The sequence below is a fragment of the Triticum urartu genome, chromosome 3 (genome assembly GCF_003073215.2).
Source record: "Triticum urartu cultivar G1812 chromosome 3, Tu2.1, whole genome shotgun sequence".
NCBI lineage: Eukaryota > Viridiplantae > Streptophyta > Magnoliopsida > Poales > Poaceae > Triticum > Triticum urartu.
In genome coordinates, this window is record NC_053024.1 from 690,591,361 (window position 1) to 690,609,259 (window position 17,899).

At 52.7% G+C, this 17,899-nt stretch overlaps 1 long non-coding RNA gene across 1 annotated transcript; it reads right to left on the bottom strand.

Annotated features, from left to right (window-relative positions):
* Window positions 1–15,679: 15,679 nt before the first annotated feature.
* On the bottom strand, window positions 15,680–17,485 carry LOC125549189. The gene is made up of 3 exons (XR_007301278.1): window positions 17,274–17,485; window positions 16,546–16,936; window positions 15,680–15,934 (listed from the first exon to the last, which is right to left on the bottom strand). It is a non-coding gene; the product is annotated as an uncharacterized LOC125549189 (long non-coding RNA).
* Between the last annotated feature and the right edge of the window lie 414 nt (window positions 17,486–17,899).

Below are 17,899 nucleotides of genomic sequence, written 5' to 3' on the forward strand. Positions count from 1 at the left end.
ATGGAATTGCGACGACGCCGGCCATTCGCCACCACCTGAAAATAGGCGGTGTTGGCATCTCCCCGAAGTACCCACCTCTGGGTACCACGTAGGCGCCAGTAGGCCTCTTCATCTATGTAAATGGTGGAGAGTTGGTCTTCCAGATCGTATCGCAGCATCCACTCATCAGGGGAGATCCCAGTCGAGTCGGCGCGGGTGTCCAGGGCTTGGATAGCCATCAGGAGGGCCTTTTTGCGCTCTCTAAGGTCCCGGCCCAGGTTGGCCCCCCAACCCTTCATGAATTGGCGGGCTAGCTTGGCGCAGAAGTGCCACGAGTCGACAGCGGACATGGAGCGATGGGTAGCAGAGCGAGCAAAAATCCAGCGAGCGACAACAGCTTCCCGGAAGCCGGCCTGATTGAGCCAGAAAGGCTCGAACCGGAATCGCGGCAGGGTGGAGGGCCGCTCGTCGGCGGTGGAGAGGAGGAGGGGGACATGGTCAGACCCGATCCGGGTGACAGCCCGGAGCAATGCCAGTGGGCAGCGTAATTCCCATTCAGGGGAAACTAGGACACGATCCAGGACGGATTGTGTCGGGACCATCTGCCGGTTCGTCCAGGTGAACCTGGCACCCGTCCGATCAAGTTCGCGGAGCCCCAGCTCCGCGATCCAATCGTTGAATAATTGCATCCGGGGGAAGTTAATCCGATCATTATTCTTCTCATCCGGGGATCGGATGAGATTAAAGTCTCCGCCCACGAGAACTGGGAGGAGGGAGTTAGAGATCTTCAGCTGCAGCTCTGCTAGGAAGGCCGGGGAGCAGCGGTGGTCCGCCGGTCCGTACACAATAATGACCTCCCATTTGAAATTTAGGGCGCGCTCGAAGATCTCCATACTAACGAAGAATTTGCCCCGGTCCATGCCACCCACCTCAAAGGTGGCATCCTTTACCCCTAAGAGGAAGCCGCCAGAGTGGCCTGAGGTCCCACTAGAAGGGAGCCAGTGCCAAGCGAAGAGGTGGGAGCTAAGGCGTTCAAGCTCCTGAAGGGTGAACTCAGTGCTCAAGGTTTCCTGGATGGCAATGATGTCAATGCATTCATCACGAATGTACTCAATGAGTTGGCGACGGCAACCATCATGGCCGAAGCCGCGGATGTTCCAGAAAAGAGCCCGCATCTAAGCCCCCATCAGGGGGCTGCTTGACCCCAGGACACGGGAAGCGCTTTGAGCGCGGAGGGCAGCAGTGCGCGAAAGGGTGCGGCCATGGATTATCCCGTCGGCCACCGGAGGGGCCTGAACCGCGGGGGTGGTGGTCGACCTCTCGGGAGGCCGAAGCAGGCGAGCGCGGGTCTCAGCCAGCTTGCCATCTAGAATCTCCCGGGCCGTAATGGTCGCGATCTGTTCTAAGGGGGGACCGACCTCCCCCTGAAAACAATGGCCGAGTCATTGGCCACCTTGGCGACATGGCCAGGCGGAGCATCCTCAAGAGCGGAAAATGAGCAATAGGAAGAACTGGGGAGGTTGGGGTCCGCACCTGACTCGAGGTTCCAGACCGCCGCACGGAGCTCCGCGCGCTCGGCGATGGACGGCGCTGGAGAGTCGGCCGGCCGCGCCGCATCGAGGCGGGCACTGCGGCGGGAGAACGTCACCGGCGTCGAGGTGGAGCGCGACAGCCTGGCATACGCCACCGTCGAAGGGGGGTGCGCGGAGGTCGGCGAGGAGACGTCCACAGCCACCGAGGCGGACGGGGCGGTCGGCGAGGAGAGGCGGATGTCGGAGGGCACCGGCGGGGGGAGCAGGCCGGCGAGCTCCAGGGTGATCCCGACCGCAACCCCCGCGGGTGGAGGCGACGGGGCAAGTGCGATGGGAACCTCACACCCGCCTCCACCTGTGGAGACCGGGGAGGCCGAGCCGGCGGGGGACGGGGGGTCCGGCCCCGACGGCGAGGAGCGAAGGGCGGAGACGGCGCAGGAGGAGCGAGGCGACGATGGCGGGGCGACAAGGAGGCCCACACTAGAGATGTCACTGGCCGACTCCGACGGAGACTGAGAGGGTATGACCGGCGGGGTGGCCAAGCAGAGGGCCACCGCGAGGTCAGCGGCCGACACTCGAGTGCGCCCCGCCCCGGAACCGTCACGACCCGCTAGTGGGTTGGAGGGCTCCCGGGAGGGGGAGCGGGAGCGCTCTGAGCCGTCCTCGTCATCTCCTGGATCGTCGAGGCGGGAGTGGCGCGAGCGCCTGCAGTGGGAGTCGTCGGCATCAGCTGGGCCACCCCCCAGGTGACTATCATCAGAGAAGCGGGGGCGGCCGACGTGGTTCGGAGGCTCGGGGCAGATCTTGAGGTCGTAGTCGTCGTCGTTGAAGAAGACCCGGATTGTGACATGGAGCTTGGAGGAGTCCAGGCACTTCACCTTGACCCGAACCTCCTCCTCCTTGCGTAAGGAGAGCTCGTCGACCACCACCACCTTGCCTAGGATCTTGGACATACTACGGATGACTCGCTCAGACCAGGCCACATCTGGCAGGCCGGCGATGAGGAGCCAAGCAGTGTCCAGGACAGCAACAGCCTTGGGATCCCACCGCGGCTCAAATATGTTCACCACAATGTCGTTGAGTGCCAAGGTGATGTTGTTGCTGCGGGTACAGAATCCCATACTCATAGCGTCGGGGAAGATCACTGAGAAGGCGTTGGAAGCGGTGGGGGTCACCTGCCAATCCCACGTGCACCTGCACAAGTGGTTGAGCTCTGCCTCAAGCAGCTCCGGGGTGGCGACGGCCTCGCCCACGACTGTCACAATCGCCAGCAGCGAGGGGGAGGGAGGGGGATCTCTGGAACCTCGATGTGGAAGAAGGCCATGTCCTCGATGCCGTGGCCGTACATCATGATCTCCTCCGTCACCGGGCGATCCGGACAGAGAATCGCGGGGTGCCCGGCATCCTTGCATAGGTAGCACATCGGGGGGTTGGGACAAGCCACCTGGAAGTGGCCGGTCAAGCTGCAGTTGAAGCACGGCGGGCCGTCGAAAGAGGCGTTGGTGCCCGGAGGGGGAACCGCGGCGGCGGTGGAGGCGGCAGCCTGAGGGCGCGGAGGGCCCTTCTTCTTCTTCTTCGGACCCTGGCGCCCCCGATTGCCATTACCGCCGTTAGACGGCGGGAACGCAGCCTGGGAGTGGGGAGGCTGGTAGCGACGGGTGGCCGGGGCGCTGTTGGGGTTGGCAACGGGCAACGGGCGGGGCAGGGAGGGGGACCGGTCCCGGCGACGGGCAGGCGAGGGGGACCGCCGCTACGAGGACGGCCTTGACTCACCGGCCGGCGACCTACCAAGGTCCCGCGACGCCGCCCGAGGAGAGGAGCGGCGTGCCGGAGAGCGCGAACGGAGCGAGGGGCGGGGGGGAGGGCGGCGGGAGTCACGCGTCGGGGTGTGTCGAGCCGGCCGGGAGGAGAGCTGCTACCGCAGGTCGGCCTCACGCCGGTGGCCATCGAGGGAGGGGCGGGGCGGGTCACGGCGCTCGTCGGCCCGGCGCTTGGGGCGCCCCGCGTCGTCCCCCCTTTTCCGAGTCATGGACGGCGTGGGGAGAGAGGGGGCCGTGGGGAGGATGGCGGCGCCGGCGAGCAGGGATCGGGGCGGGGCGGCTGGAACTGGCGGTGCGGGTGGGGGTAGGAATCGGGGGACGAGGGAACCCTACTGGGGGCCATATCGACCGCCTGCTTAGGCCCAAGGCCGCCAGAGGGCGAACCTGGGCCGTGCGGGGCGGAACCGGCCCGTCGAGCCGGCCCACCCCAGCCGCAGAGGCCCGCATTGGGTCGTAGCCGTGTCCACCACCCTGGGAGGGGGCCAACAGCCAGGCCCATAGGCCGGCCCAAGAGCACAGCGACCCGGTATGAGCGCCCCGGAGTGGCCAAGCGGGGAGCTAGGGTTTCCCCGAGCGCCGCCACGGTGGCCGCCGGCGGGGGCGTACGGGGACGGCGAGGGGAAGGCGGGGCGGGGATGCGACCCGGAGGGAGGGGCCCGGAGGAACCGCGCGATGGGAAGAAGGGCCGGAAGGGAGCACGTCGGGAGAGGACCGGGGGCGAGCTCGGGCGGGCTCGCCGGAGCCAGACAGGCCGGAGCAGAGGAGGGCATGGCCGGAGTCGAGGGTTTCCAGGAGGCGCAAGCAGGGCCGCGATCCGCGCGTCCGGCAACACCCCAGCTGCCAGCGCGCCGCCGCCGGGAGGGCATCCCGGAACCCAAGGCCAGACCTTGCAATCCCCGCGCCGGAGAGGCGGCAGGAGGGAGAAGCCGGCGTCGGCCCGACCCACGGGCGGCCGAACTCCCACCCCTGGGAGTAGGGCCACCGGCGTGGTCGGGCAGCAGCCGCGGCGGTGCCTTAGGAGGGGCACGGTCCCAGCACACGACGGGGCGGCCAACAGCGACGTCGTCGGCCTCGGCGACGTCAGCCCACACAATCCGCGGAGAGCCAGAGGGGGGGAGGGGGGTCGGCGAAGGGACAGGGGCGGCGGACGCCGGCGAGGGGGCGGCGCTCGAGGGAGGGGACGGGGGGCGGGGCGGCGGCGGGGCAGCCGCATCGCCCGCGTCGCCAGGGGCGCCGCCCGGGCAGTCGCCAGACGCCAGCGCCTCCATGATATTTGCTTGTTTCGATACCCTTTCAGGATGAAGTGACTAACCGCTTCGTTTGATGCTAAAATGAGCTCGCTTTTGACGTATTTTTGGAGTATTTTACTGAGTGCGGCGAATCTGCACCCGGGCTCAGCTGCACCCGCGCTCATGGAAAAAATCAAAAAAAAATACTAGAAAAATTCAAAAAATTCCAAAAAAAATTGTGTGGTAGATAATTTGATGTAGGGTGATTCAGTGTGTTTTTGTGGGCACATTTTGACTGCTCGCGTCGCCCCCGCCCTGGGCGACTCGGGGGCTCTCCAACCCTAGGGCCGCAGCCGTCCTCTCCTTCTCCCCTCCTCGCGCCGCCGCCGGGTGACGCCGCCGGGTGAAACCCGCGTGGCAGACGGCGGCGGCGGGGGGACTCCCTCTCCCGACTCCCCTTCCTCCGCGGGCGGCGGATCTAGGCGGCAGGCGGCGGTGTCCTGCGGCGCTCGCGGTTTGGCGCGAGGTGGCAGGCCTCGGCGAGCGGTGGCGGGGCGCGGGGCACGCGGCGGCGAGCCTCGGCAGGCGGTGGCGGCTGCGCGCGGGGCTGATTCCGGGGCAGCGGCGCGGGCATGGATCCATCATGGATCTGATCCTGCGGGCGCGGTCTCGGCTTCCCCTGCTCGGCCGGCGGGTCTCAGTGGGTGGCCGGCAAGGATGACCCGTGCACAAGGGATGGAGGTCTTCGATCAGATCCGGATGAAAACCTGCTATTGGCTATTGCCAAGGCCGGCGATGGCGACGCTGTCTGCGTCGTTCCCTTCCTGAAGGCATCGTCGTGGAGAAGTTCAAGGCCACTCTCTGCTACCTCCGGGGGAAACCCTAGATCAGTAGATCGGATGACGGCGGCTCTCTGGTGTCGTTTCCCTCCTGGGGGCGTCATTCTTGGAGGTGCACACGGGCTCGAGGGACTAGAGGACGACGACTTTGGTGGAGCGGTGCTTCATCTTACACATTGATGGTGGTGGATCTCGGCGGCGTGGCGCTGTGGAGACTCGGCGTCTGATGCGCGGAGATGGACTCGTGCAGGAGGTGGAAGCTGTCTGGCGTCATGGTGGCGTTGATGGCAGATAGGCCTGGCAAGGTCGGTGCAGCAGTACAGCTCTGAAGATGGATTGGTGGCAGGCGGCTGCGGCGGCCTCATACCCGGCAGGGGTCCTGGTTGAGAAGCACGCCGGACTGGTGGGTGCCCATACCAGGCAGGCGTCCTGGGTGGGACCTCAAGTCTTTAGATGTTTAGGTTTGGCTGCGTGGTCTGTTTGGTATTAGGCCCAGACTTTCAGCGCCCCTACATCAACTGGATAGGGATAGCGACAGTTGTTGCTTGTTTTGCTGGCTTTAGACTTATTGTTGTATGACTCTGTACGGTCTTGTGTCAATAATTAATAAAATGGCCGTATGCATCGCCCAGATGCAGAGGCCAGGGGTCGTCCTCCTTTTCTAAAAAAAAAAGATAATTTGATGCATGAGGTTCGCTCCAAATTTCAACTCATTTGAACATTTGAGTAGCCCTGGGCAAAAAAGACAAAATCGAGGTCTGTAAAACAATTTACTGTTCAGGAACTGTTTTGACCTGATTTGTCTTTTTTGCCCAGAATTGCTCAGATGTCCAAATGAAATGAAAGTTGGAGCGGACCTCACGCATCAAATGATCTACCACACAAAAACATTTTGGAATTTTTTGAATTTGTCTAGTATTTTTTTTGAATTTTTTTCTGAGCGGGTGCAGCTGAGCCCGTGCTCAGATGCAGATTTTCGTATTTTACTCTGCTTTTCTGGTTGTGTGAAAATATATGCTAGTTTTCATACCATTTTGCTCTGCTTTTGAAGTATTTTTCAATCGATCCGCTTTATTCTATTTATCTGCTTGTCTTCTCAGTACTACTCCCTCCATTCCAAAATAGACGACTCAACTTTGTATTAACTTTGTACAAAGTTGAGTCATCTATTTTGGAACAGAGGGAGTACTTGTTATTTATCTAGGGGCCTTCCTAATAGTTCGTTCTTTTTAGTGTGTTTCCTGTTTGTACCTTTTGTTGTAGCTGGTTAAATTCAATGCTTCCATATTGCATCATAATGCATTTCTGGGAGCTGAATGCCTTGGGACCATTTTCTGCATGATGATAGGTTGGAGCAGTTTTATCTCTTGCAGGATTTCGACATGTTTTACTCTAACAAATGATTCCAAATCTTCTTGATTTCTTGCTTAAATAATGAGAATTTAGGTTAAGTTCCAATGGCATATTCTGCCCCTTTTCCCAGGCGCTAATAATTCAGAGAAATGATGGAGATGGTTAGGTAGGACTTGTGGAAACTAAGCTCACCACTATAGCTAGAATTAGAAATGATTGTAGTAGCATTCTTCTAGAAAAGACTGGTACCGCAACCTGAAAATCTATGAACAGCTTATTACATTTTTTTCTGTTGCACAGTTTGCAAATATCATCTCTTGTTATTTCAATTTAGCCGTTAACCATTTTGGATAAAGGCTTCATACGATGTTTGTAGCACAATTGCTCTTAATAAATTCAGCTGTGCTTTTTTGCATACCAAAGTTTTTGCTTCAGTCAACCATAAATGCCCCTGAAAAATTGATGCGTCCTGGAGCTGTGCTGATGTGGAGGGCGTGTGCGGATCGCTGTGGGGCACGCACAGAGGCGTCTGCCCGCTTTCGACAAGGTCAGCTTGCTGCACGGACGAAAACCTATGCTAGCTATCTCAATTATTCAGCTATTTTCTTGCTGGTCAGAGTATATCAAGCTTAACTATGGGCCTGTTCGGAACTCCTCCAACTTCACAAAACTCCCCAAATCCAGCTTCTGTTCTCAGCTTCTCACTACATGTCAAGCTTGGTCTGTCTGCAACCTACTCTTTGAACACCTCTAAGTTGCATGTGAAAGTTGCCTGGCTGACTTGTTCTGCGCCTGATTGGGAACGAAGCTGTTCAACCAGTAGTTGTTTGTCTGATTTACATTTACAACTCTGTTATATATCTTCGGTAAGGAAAGTATTTTCAACTTTTTAGAAGCTTCTGTTTGTAACAAACATAAGATAAATGGGCAAAACTGTACGTTGGTCCTGCAATTTGATTGTTGTTGGATTTCGGTGTTGCTTCAGAAAAATCAGCTAGATGGGTCTGCTAGATTCAGATGTCCACATGCTATTTTTGCTATGAAACAAAGTGGTTTAGAACTCAATCTCTAGTGCTCAAATTGTCCCCGTAATGCTGCATGCAGTAGTTAGCAGAAAACAGTAGTTGAAATGGAAGATAGACCAGTGGGTGAGCCATTGAACAGAAGGTACATGCACAACTACCAGTTCTCACTCTACCTCTATAAATTCTTCTTCACCACAAACTGCTGCACCAAGTCTCGTTTGTTCTTTCTGATTGAGTTGTGAAGCTCTAGTTTACCATTCAGCATCAGTTTAGCTTCTTTTTCAATTTAGTAGGAGCAATTCAGGGTAGGATGGATCCGCATGGGCCTGGAGGACCGGGCTGGGGTGGCCCTGCAGGATGGGGCCCTGGAGGGTGGGGTCCGGTTCCACCTGGTGGGCCTGGGTTTCCTGGTGGCCCTGGTTCTTGGGGGCCTGGGCTCGGTGGATTCTTCGGATCCTGGTAAGTTGAATTGTCAACTAACTGATGGAGATCATCAAGTCATTCAGTTACTTACATGTCAATTTTTGTTCCTTCTAAAAAATCAGACTATTAGTGTGGTTCAGGGATCAAGTGTAATTTTTTTAGCACCAAGCCACCAACTCAAGCTTCAATTCCAAGCCATGATGCATGTATACTATTAGTACGTTAATTTTGCACCTCTGAACCAATTTTGTTATATATATATATATATATATATATATATATATATATGAATAAACCTGCAACTCTGAACAAGTGTTTCTTCTGTAGCTTCTATCTCCTGTGCTGCTGCTGCCTGCTCCAAGATTGCTGCGGCCCTCTCTTCGGACGACCGGGCCCTGGCGGCCCACCACCCCCTTTCTGATAGCCTGCAGAACTGCTGGCTACAAGAAACAACATTCCTAGACTAAATATGCGTGGAAGAACCCACTTGTGTGAAAACATTGCATCTTGGAAGTTCCCCTTGCTGCTATGTAAACATTACTGAAAGACATATGGTCTTGGTAGTATCTCTATATATATATATATATATCCTGGTCCTGGAGACAACTGTTTCAGTCTTACAGAGTTTACCTGTTGCCACTGCTATTTCAGAATGCCACCACTGAAAATCATATGGTCATGTCTCTCTCCTGGAGATTATTGTTTCGGTCTTACCTTGTACCTTTGCTGATGCGTTTCACAGCCTAGCTCTCTCCACTTTATACTTTGTGGATGCATTTCACAGGCAGAGAAGTGCACCGAGGAGTACTAGTGTTCTCTCTTGGTAGGTGCCGAGACAGCATGATATCATCCTTAAGGTGGTCAAACGCACACAACGACCTGCTGTGATACAGGTCGATTATTTTGCCTTTTCCTTGCTCCTTGGCGACCATGATCTAACCGAATCGGTGTAGCTAAGACAAATAGATATCGTTGCGATTCTATATTGATCACGGTCTGATCTGTAGAGATTGATATGGTGTGATTCTGTAATCAATTATAATCTTGGCAATTAAGTATCGCCCATGTATAAATACAAGGCAAGCTTACAACAAAAATAATGCAGTTTGCTTGGTAATTCCTGAACTTTTGCGCGTTGACATGCATCACACACACACACACACTAGATGTCATGGTAGTCTCTGTCATAGGGTGCCAAGCTTCGAGTCCTCATCCAACGCGTCGAGGCATCGAGCTCTCTACTGTTCCAAGCTCTTGCGGTTAGGTAATCTGTCCAAAAGCGTTGGTGAGTCATTCCTTAGGTCAAATGAATTCCTTTGTTCACCTTCTCTTGGGTGGAGTGTGTTTGATGCATGTCAATGTGCAAAAGTTCATAAATTGCCTTCTCGTGATTCCTGGAGCCGTAGTCGTCGATGTTGAATATTTGCATAGGTCTGAAGCACCTGACACCAAATCTAGCCAGATGACGAGAAACCCTAACCTCAGCACCCATGGAGACGTCATGAATCTACTCCGGAGCTCTGTTGACGAAGTCCAGACAGACGGACTCAGGGATGATCAGAGCTCGGAAGACAAACTTGAAGAATAAGCGTCGTCATCCGCCCAAGCATCGTACCTGTGAGAGCTAAAAGCCCTAACCTAAGCTACTAATTGGAGGCACTGGATTCCCATCCCCGCCATCAGCCACCGAAGCGGCAGATAGAGGAAAGACGAATCCATGGGCTCACTAGTGAAGCCTTGAGGGGAGTGTTTGCCCTAGCTGTCTAGGGTTAGGGTCCCATAATTACTTTATATTTTTTTCGATAAAGGGCGACTTTATTATCTCAAAATGTAGTATCAAGCGGATACAAAGCATTATGAGTAACACCTGGGCTCTGCATAACTAAGATGCACACAGCCAAATTCAGAAGTCTAACAAAATTCATGAAATAAAAATCGACAAACCGGCAACAGTAGAGTCTTTTAGACCGACACTATGCCTATGTCGAAGAAGGTGGTGGCTCGATCCGTAGGTTATGCTGCCACCCATGTTGGGAAAAAACATCCGTAGCCACCTGCTCCAATCGCGTACACACTGCCATGAACAGCGGTTGGTACTCCGGCCGTTGTAGTATAGACCACGTACGTAGCGAGTGCGTACACCGGAAAATAACCTGTAGAGGAGAAGCATTTTTGTCATTAAAAACCAAATCATTTCTACATAGCCAAAGCGGACCAAATTAAGGCATACGCTCCCACCCTTATTAGCGTTTTGAACCTATTTGTAATACCGTCCAACCAATGACCAAAAATATTGGCAACACTTGTGGGGCGGATACAAATTTGACGCTATTTGGATGACTGACCACGTAGAACGTGCAAACTTGCATTGGAAAAAGAGGTGTTTGATTGTCTCGTCATGAGTACAAAAAGAACACTTCTTACTCCCTGCCAGTTTGCGCCGTGCGAGGTTGTCTTTGGTTAACACAACTCCCCTACGGATATACCACATGAAGATTTTCACTTTTAGTGGAATCTTTAGGACTTCCAAATTTTCTTATTATTACTCGTTGGTACCTCAGAATGCGTGAGTGCACGGTACATAGAGTCCACTGTGAAAGACCCTGATGTAGTAAGGTTCCAGCGAAACACATCCCGACCTTGTGTCAGGTTAATCGAATCCAGCCGGGATAAAAGATTATGCCATGACACAAGCCGGGGGCCAATCAAATCCCGCCTGAACGAAATATTCGGCGGGGAAGAACCGAGCACGTGCGCAATAGTATTATTCTTATCGCGAGCGATGTTATATAAGGCTGGATATTGTTCTCTGAGACTGGCATTGCCTAGCCAGATGTCTTCCCAGAAACGAATCTCCGACCCGTCCTTTATCGCGAAAGACCCAAAGCAAAAGAGATGTTTCTTTGCCGCCATTAGGCCAGCCCAAAAGTGCGAGTCGCCAGGTTTCCAATATGCCTGGGATACCGCCTTTTGGCCTAGATACTTGTTGCGCAACATGGTTTGCCAAACACCATCCTCAGTAAGAAGTTTAAATAACCATTTACTGAGAAGGGCCTCATTCTTGACCTGCAGGTCATGAATTCCAAGGCCACCTTGGTCTTTAGGCCTACAAACCACGCTCCATTTGGCTAGCCTGTATTTTTTCTTTTCACCATCTCCTTGCCAAAAGAATCTGGATCTAAAGTAGTCCAGTCTTTGCAGGACCCCTTTTGGGAGTTGGAAGAAAGAAAGTATATAGAGAACCATATTTGTGAGGACGGAGTTGATCAAAACCAGCCGACCACCAACTGAAAGTAGTTTTCCTTTCCAACTGCTCAACCGTTTCTCTAGACGCTCCTCCACATGCTTCCACTCCGCAATGGTGAGACGCCGATAATGTACCGGTATTCCCAGATATTTAATCGGGAATTGGCCAAGTGCGCAACCAAACAGGTCAGCATAATCGGCCGCCGCCTCAACGGCTTCTCCAAAGCAGAACAATTCACTTTTATGAAAGTTAATTTTGAGGCCCGACATTTTCTCAAACGCTGAAAGCAATAGCTTCAGATTTCGAGCTTTGTCTAGGTCATGTTCCATAAAAAGAATCGTGTCATCGGCATATTGCAAAATAGAGAGGCCACCATCCATAAGGTGTGGCTCTGCTCCCGCAATCTGTCCATCCTGCTTGGCGCGCTCAATCAGAATAGCCAACATGTCAGCAACAATGTTAAATAACATTGGGGACATGGGGTCACCCTGTCGTAGTCCTTTTTTTGTCTGAAAGTAATGACCTACATCATCATTGACTTTGATGGCCACACTACCTCCAGTTACAAAATTTTGGATCCACTTGCACCATTTATCGGAGAAACCTTTCATCCTTAGGGCCTGTTGGAGAAAAGACCACTTGACCTTGTCATAGGCTTTTTCAAAGTCAATTTTGAATACCACTCCACTCATGTTTTTTCGGTGCATCTCGTGGACGGTCTCATGAAGGATAACTACACCATCTAGTATATTCCTTCCTTGCATGAAGGCCATTTGAGATGGCCGGACAACATGGTCAGCTATTGAGTTTAACCTATTCGTAGCTACTTTGGTGAAAATCTTGAAGCTGACATTAAGGAGGCATATGGGTCTGAACTGTTGGATCCGTTCGGCCTCCTTTATTTTCGGCAACAAAACAATCTCACCAAAATTTAGCCTAAATAGGTCAAGTTGATCGGCATGAAGACACTTAAACAACTCCAGAAGGTCAACCTTGATGATATCCCAGAAATGCTGATAAAATTCTGCGGGAAAACCATCAGGGCCTGGAGCTTTGTTGTGTTCCATTTGGAACACCGCCGCTCTCACCTCCTCTTCCGAGAAAGGTGCCGTGAGGATATTGTTCTCTTCCACCGTGACTTGTGAAATATCATCTATTCGGGCCTCGTCAAGGGTGACATTCCCTTCATCTGGCGCCCCAAAAAGAGATTTGTAGTAGCTGGTGATATACTTTTTGAGCTCCTCCTGACCTTCGATCCGCCCCTCATCCTGTTGGAGACTATGAATACATTTCTTCCTATGTCGACCATTGGCGACCAATTGGAAGTATTTTGTATTACTATCTCCCATTAGGATGAAGTCAGCTTTGGACCTCTGGTAGTATTTGATCTCCTCTTCGTGCAATAGATGGGCAACCTTCTCATTAGATTGATTTTTCAATTCAATCTCTTGTTGAGATAAGGTACGTGTCACTGCAATTTTGTCGAGGTCATCAATAATGGTACAGAGGCGCTGCTTTTCTTTTTTGTACAATCCAATGGTGTGTTTAGCCCATCCAGAGAGGTGTTGCCTCATGGCCTTTATTTTATAATTCCATCTCTCAATCGGTGTACGACCAACGGCGGGCCTGTCCCAAACACTCTTTATTAAGTCTACAAAACCATCCCGATGCAACCATGCCAATTCAAATTTGAAAGGGCGACGGGCAGAATGACTCGTAGAATTAGAATCAAGAATGATTGGTGCATGATCAGATAATGCCTCGATACGCTCTAGGGCTCGCATGGTTACCATAGGAAATTTAAGCTCCCATTCGGTATCCATAAGTACCCTATCGAGCTTCTCATACGTCGGCACAGAACGGTTATTAGCCCAAGTGAACTGCCGCCCCGACATACAGGCCTCCCGAAGATCCAAACTGTCAATCACAGCATTGAAAAGGAAAGGCCAATGAGTGTCGAAGCGGTCATTATTTTTTTCTTCCTGGTACGTAAGGATATTAAAATCCCCTCCAATAAGCATTGGGTACGGGTTATCCTTAGCCAGGTTCACTAGTTCACGGAGGAAAGCAGATTTATGCTCATCTTGGGCAGCCCCATAGACTGCGACCAGGCTCCATGTAAAATTATCATCCCTATTTCGTAGGTGAAATTTGATATGAAAATCACCGGTCGAAAAAGCCAACAAATCCATGGTCGTGGTCAATATTCCAAGAAGGATTCCTCCGGACCTTCCACGAGCTGGTAGACTATGCCATGTGTAGTCGAAACCACCTGATAGGTGATCGAGGACGTGTGGGCGAAAGTCACATTTACCAGCCTCAGAAATCTGAGTTTCTTGGGTGATTATAGCCGATTTACATGGATTAATTATGTCCCAAAACATAAATCTAATGTAGAGCAAGCCTTCTACACTTTCTAGAAGCACATGTTTAGCGCATGCGTAACACCGAGATTAAGGCCGCTTAGTACGATTGGGGAGGATAATATTATCGACCATCTAGGCATTTCCTTTTTTCTTGCGAGAATAAACTCAGATCCATTAAACCATCTCCATGGCGCGTTATCACTGCTGCTCATCTAGAGCCAATCTGACTTTGTTCTTCATGGACGGGAAGTCTTGAAGACTAAGGTCCAATCGGACCAAGACAAAAGAAGAGGAGTGGACACCGGAGCAAGTCTCGCAGACCCAAGCAGCCACCAAGCATCAACCGTGCCCCCACAGAGGCCCCATGAATCTGCTGGCCACGAGGAGTGCTCGATGAACACCCTCACGAATCCCTAGACCAGACCGCACTCGGCGTCGCCGTTGCCGAGATAGAGCTGGGATGAAGAGACACTTATTCCAGCCGACGAAGCCGCCACCATCGTCGAAGCCTCGCTAGGGGAGACCTACACCTACCTACGATACGCAAATGAGATGAAGTCGCAGGGTTCCCCGGTCCTCCGAGGACTCCACTTAGGCAGTAGCTCCGGCACGACGACCTCTACAAGGATGCGCTGCACGACGGAAGGAGCCAGTGTGTCCTTCCACTACGCGAGGAAGTGGAACATACGCTCAGAGTCCATGGCCTTTCATTCCAATGCCTGGACCGCCAGAACCACGGTGTCGTCGACCAGCTCCGTGTGCACTGACATGGCCGACCCGTCATCCAGTGTGTTCTTTAGCAGGACGAACACGTCCAGCCATATGGTGGGGTCCCATAGAGGCTGCCACCTTTGGAGCACCGGGGCAACTAGAGGCGTCACGAGCATGCACGCTATGTGCGTTAGGAAGTACGTATGTCCGGTACACCTCGGGGAACTTCTCCTTGAGCCTTGTGAACTCCCATATCGGTCAGGTCGCTCGTTGTCAGCTCCCCTGGCACACTTTTCTCATGCACCAGCATCACAGCCTTGGTGACCACCCCCATTGTGTGCTCCATATGCTTGTCGTCTTGCAGCTCTTGTGTCACCTACTCCTATGTCTATGTAGCAAGGATTTGCTGGCAGAATTCCTGACCATGCTTCCGCAATCCATTATTTTTGCCCTTCTACCAGACGTCGTAAACCACTTGAGAGCTTTCGTCTGCGCCCTCGTCATCTCCCCACTTGGTCGGCCAGGTTTCCGGTTCTTTATCAACAAGTACATTGTTGTATTGTCCTTCACCTCAGCGCTGTCCATTCCGAAACCAGCTCTCCATGGTTGTTCCAACACCTTGATTGGAGAGGTGTTGCCTTCGATGTTCTGCTCGAGGCCAGAGCCTGATCCCACCTCGTAGTTTATCCGCTTCATCATCTTCACCACTGTTGTGTTGATGGACACCAGGCTCTTACCAGGCTGGAGCTTCGATGTCGGTGCCGGATTGTAATGCTGCCTAGGGTAGGGTTGATGATGGTGTTGAGACTAGGGCTGGACACGAGCCGAGCCGAGCCGAGCTTGGCTTTGGCTCGCTCCAGAGCGACTCGGCTCGGCTCGGCTCGGCCAACGAGCCTACTTTAGACGGCTCGGCTCGTTTTTGCTATGGCTCGGCTCAGACCGAGCCGGCTCGTGAGCCAGCTGGTGCCACAACAGCTGGGAGATAACAGAACCCGTTTTCGAAGACCAGTTTCCATCTTCTACAGCATTTAAACCCATAATTTGGAAAAGAAGCACTTTATATAGCTAAAAACGCAACATCTAGCAGTCTATGGTTTAAAAAATGGTCATAGTGATGAAAAAAATAAGCTTTCTTCTATGAAAAGTGTAGAGATGGAACAAATATGACCGAGAGAATTGGGCATCATTGCTTTTGAATTTTGGATAGCTCCTCCTTTGAACTTTATACAGCAAAAATATTGAACGTTGACAGCCAAACAATGCAATTTTGCATAGCCTAACACTTAGCGCTTTGACATCAAAATGAGAATCTTCCTCCTCGTCAAACAGAGTACCTTGCTCATCCTCGTCCTCCTCATTCTCTTCCTCCTCTTCATAATCCTTTTCTGCTTGCTTATCATGCTCCATTGCCTAGCACACAAAAACAGCACACACATGAACTTGGACACGCATATATTTGACTTTTTGATAGCAAAAACAGCATATACATGAGCTTGTACAAACATATATTTAACTTTTGGATACCAAAAACAGCATATAAATGATCTTGTACAAACTTATATTTGACTTTTGAATTCCAAAAACAACACATACATGAGCTTGCACACACATATATTTGACCTTTGGATAGTAAAAACAGCAAACACAGGAGTTCGACACACATATTTGGCACAACCATACCGGTGAAGATGTAGGATTCCGTTTCTACTACAGAACGTGTTCGACAAATATCTCAAGTGTTAGTTCACACTGGACAGACTGACTGAACCTCTTTGATGCTTAGATTTCAAGTGTCCTCTGAAATTTGACACTTGACACTTGACGCTTGACAGACTGACGCTTATGTAGCCAGGAACTGTAGTCACTTATAAACAGAATGAAAACAACAGAGCCACACAGGACCATCTTTAATTTCAGTAAAATTAAAAACCTTCGATTTCCATAGATTAAGGGGCTTCCACTTCCAAATTAAACAGAAAATCCATTTCCAAATTAAACTGAAAATAGAGACGAGGACTCACGGAGGAGGGGCCGCGGATATGGTCGTCGGCACGGCGCCGCAGCGCCTCCTCATAGCGGAAGTTTTCGAGGACATGGTCGGCTTGGTAGGCGGTGATCTTGAGATCCGCCATCCAGCGGCGGACGGTGGGGTTGGTGCGGCTCTTGGAGTCGGCAGGGTCAGCGAGACGTCAAGACGGCAGAGATTTTTTTACCCTTAATAACAACTCGGCGAGCGGGACATTGCCGTAATCCTTGGCCCGCTTCCTCGGCAGTGACACAGCCCTTGCCCTTCCCCTTCTGCTTCCTGGGACAAGCGGCTTAGTCTTCATAATGGACACCAAGCTCCTCTCCTTCTCCTTCTCCTCCTCCTCTCGTTCCCCCTTTTCCTTGTCCATTCTTGCGACAGTGGGGCTGTGCATACATCAGCGAAGAACAAATGGTCAATCATCAACAAAAAATTACATAGATAATAATCACTAATCAGTACACACAATCAAGCACAAACAAATTCATCCATCCATCAATCAAATTCGTGCAGCATAGCAAAAATCCTAGTTAGCTGCACTCTCCAGCCAACAAACACAAGCATCCATCCATCAAACTCGTCTAGCATCCATCCATCGCGTTTCCTAGCTAGCCGCGCCCTCCAGCCGAAACCACAAGCATCCATCCATCAAATTCGTGTGTGTGTGTGCGCCGGTGCAGGGAGCTAGGACCAAGGATGGGAAGGAGAGATGAGATCGCTTACCTGCTCCTGTCGTTCGGTGAGAAACCAGGGAGACGCGTCCGTCTGTGTCCGCTGTGGTGAGGAAAGGCGGCGTCGGCCGTCGCCATAGATGCCAAGCCCGATGAGTCCAGCTTGCGGCGCGGCGAGGAGAGGGGTGGCGGCGCCGGGCAGAGAAAGGGAGAAGGATGAGGAAACCGCGGCGCGTGCGTCCTCTCTCTGCTGTGACCTAACGCGAATTTGGGCTGGGCCTCAACGAGTCGCCGAGCTGGACCGGGCGAAACTCGGCTCGGCTCGTTCGAGAATCGGGCCTATTTTTCATAGCTCGGCTCGCCTAATTATCCTACCGGGCCGAGCTGTAACGGGCGAGCTGGAACGAGTTTCGAGCCGAGCCTAAAAGCTCGCTCGGTTGTCCAGGCCTACTTGAGACCACAGACCTGCAGAGCTAGCGGCGACGAACTGGACGCGTCCGAGGAGGAGATCGGGCACCGGCTCTGCAGGTCTGTCGTCCAGTTCATCGGATGCATCCGAGGAGGAGATCGGGCAGCGGCTCTGTAGGATACTGCAGCTCCCCGGACATGTCCAATTCATCGCCGCCGGCTCTGCAGGTCCGTCGTCTCAACCCATCATTAACCCTACCCTAGGCATCA